The sequence below is a fragment of the Sceloporus occidentalis genome, unplaced genomic scaffold (assembly GCF_023333645.1).
Source record: "Sceloporus occidentalis isolate IW3139 unplaced genomic scaffold, rSceOcc1.0.p SCAF_331, whole genome shotgun sequence".
NCBI lineage: Eukaryota > Metazoa > Chordata > Lepidosauria > Squamata > Phrynosomatidae > Sceloporus > Sceloporus occidentalis.
The window spans coordinates 299,754-303,104 of record NW_028317311.1 but is presented as its reverse complement, the minus strand read 5'-3'; positions in this window follow the sequence as shown (position 1 = coordinate 303,104).

Genomic DNA, 3,351 nt, shown 5'->3' with positions numbered 1-3,351 from the left:
CCTCCTTTTCTGGTTCCTTAACTCTTCCAATCCCAAATCTTGCAGTTTTTCTATGCAACTTCAAAGAAGTTTTCCTTCTTAAAGATCTACGTTTCACCAAATAACAAACAGTTAGTTAGAATGAATATTAATAAAAAATAAACGCATAAAGAGAAAGTCTATTTTTAATAAATAATAGTGCAATAAATAAACTAATAGCGCAACCGTATTGCAGTACTCATTAGCAACCAGCAAATCCCGTCTCAATAGGAGGATCCACACAGATTTCCCATTGCTGGTGAACTACAATTCTTATTAAGCAGTGCCAGGCAAAATAGAATTTTGTTCAGTAAGTATATAACACATGTAGCAATACCTGATTACCCTATATACGTGAAACTGCCCCTTATTTATTATTATTTTATTTATATAGCGGGAACAATTTACCCAGCACTTAATATAATACTTATATTTAAGGGGTCTAACACGCTTACAAATACACAGAATGACACGGCGATCCTCGTTTTGGCTTTTCAATAGACAGCCAAATTCTGTTTAACTTAGTTAATTAACAGCACTCATTAATTAATTTTGTTCACCTGTATAATATTCTGAGAGTTATGGTTCTAGAAGACCAGAAACTATAGTTCAGAAAGATTATATAGAGCAAGAAAGAGATAAGAAAAATAAAAATATGTTGGTTTTATGCAAAATTCGCAGAACACAAGCTAATGTCTAATAATTTATTTCAAGGTTTGATCATCTTGTACATTTATACCGACTAAAATTGACCTTCATGCCTTACTAAGTCAAAATGACTCAACAACTGGTCAAAGAAACGAGCTCAATAAAAGAAAAAAGAAAAAGCTCACAAATAATATGCGTTTTATCACTATTGCTAAATGATAGACATTTGGAAATAGGTATTCAAGGACACAGTTAACGAGTTCTTAAAATAAACCGTTTGGACTTTAAATTTAAACAGTGTTTCTAAATCCTGGTCAGGAGGAAGATTTCACAATAGCAGGTCTCGTCGGTGCTTTCATCTACACACTATTTTTATTAGCGTGGAAAATAATTACTAGCGCAATCCAATTTTCAAACACTTTTCCTGGCAGCTCACAATTTAAAAGACATTTATTGGAGAACAACAGAAAAAGCAGCCAAACAGCATTTAGAGCCTCTGTTCAGCCGCAAACCAAACACCCTGATACAAGCAGCTTTGTTGGGAGTTACGCCGACAACTCCGCAAACTGCCGGAGAAATGACACCTTTTGCATTCATTGATGTTTCTGGAGGCCACAGAGTGCCGAGAAAAGAAAATTCTACTGATACGCCAAGCCAGGCCTGTCTTTCCCTTTCATCCTTCGTTCATTTCTCTCAGACGTAAACAAATACTTTAAAGTCAAATCCAAAATCCTACCATTTACAACCATTTCCAAAAGCCGGGCAGAACACAATGTTTACACCGGCTGCCAAAGCCCTGACGTTTCTCTGCACACTTTGAGCTCAGGCATCAAGTTCGTCCGCGCAGAGAAGTGCTTGAGAGAGAGAAAGCTTGGTAGAGATGCAGCCTATCCGATTCAGACGCGACTCGCACCCCCGTGCAATCTTTACAAGCAAGTGGTTACTCGTGGTTTATGTTATTCTGCTGCAGCCGCAGAAAATCCGTTCAGACAGCCTTCATTTCTACCAAACGAACTCGCTTCTCAATAGAGCAACATAACGGAAACCAGGAGCGCAAAACCAAATAAACGAGTGATGCAAACAGCAGCAGCCAGCGTAATGCCCTCCATCAGGGGTCCTACTACAATGCCCATAATGCTCTCCATCAGGGGTCCCACTACATTGCCCATTTTATGCCTCCATCTGGGGTCAATTCACCGCATTATTGGCTGCCAGTGCTGCAAACTCAAACGAGCAGCTCATCTATTTTTACTATTAAGCGAACATGGCGGCTGGATTAACCAAATTTTCGAGTCATTTGGCAAAAGCAAATCAAGGAGTCTATTCACACAACTCAACAGAATTGTCAGCCAACACGGCCGAGCAGCTTGAAAGGATTCAGATCATGGTGGTACGTAGACAGGAGCATTAACGTGAAGTTTGAGTAAGCCAACCCTTACAGCAACTCATCTATTCACAAGACGCCAGGGTGTTGAGCTGCTATATGTTGAGCGGTGACTTTCTCCTCATAAATTATAACCTTCCCATGGCAGCTTTCCCAACATTCTCAGTTTCTGCGTGTTTATGTGAGTCTCTATGTACACACATATTAAAAAAAAAAAAAAAAAACTATGTTGCATATCTTACTTACGGTGTTACAATGACGGCACCTTAAACACAAAGCTCATGTACGGGAATCACTCAGAAGTTTTCAAGCGGCTGTTAAAGCCAAGAGGCAAACAGAGATGGAGATTTGCTCAAGGTCACGTCAAACTGGCAGTAAGCATAAAGTCACTTACACTTCAGAAGAGAAGCAGCATCAACGCTCACTTAATTCATTTAACACCCTGGGTGCCAGACAAGCTAGCAGTGGTCTGTACCACCGACCAACAAAATAAATATGCAGCCAGGCAGAAAGCTCACGATCTGAACACAAAGCACGCAGTCCCTCTAGGTGTGTCCGCCGAGGTCTTTTTTGGCAGAGATTTGTAAAACCGAACGGGCTATAAAACGATTCTCCATTTTTAAACAGCAGCACTGTACAGTTACGAATAATACAGTGAAAACGCACACAAGCTTTTACGTTTATTAATACCGCAGGATACGCGGCCTGCTTTACCAGCTCAAATCCAGAGGATTTTCCCCCAAAACTTTCAGAGGACTGAAGCACGTTTTAATTCATATGATCCACACAGGAAACAAAAAGCAACTTGCAAGTTATCTGAGGATTAATCAAGCCGTGGGGTTTTTTTTGTGCAAATAACACATTTTATGTGCTGTTATGCAAGGCCTTTAGCGACTTTCAGCGCGTTTGGGGAACAGCAAAGCATTCAGCCTCATCCGAAGAAATCTGCTAACATAACAGATTGTCCCGAACAGCAACCTGGCAGAAAACACCATCTTTCTAGAAACATCAAGTGTGGACAAGACAAAAGATAACACGGACGCAGCTATGTTTGTGACGACTACAACTCCACCTATTAGCCAGCAGATTGGATTCCACTGAGTTGTGGTGCAGGCCTTTAAATTACTTGCACAACCACAACCAGATGCCGCTTTGGAGAGAAATCACACACAATACACACAAACAATGGACATTTCACAAAAACAATAAAATGACTAATTTCCGCACCCTATAGATGTACAAATGCTAACAATTATTAAATGTAATTTCTATAAAATAATGTAAATCACTTTTTTAGAGGT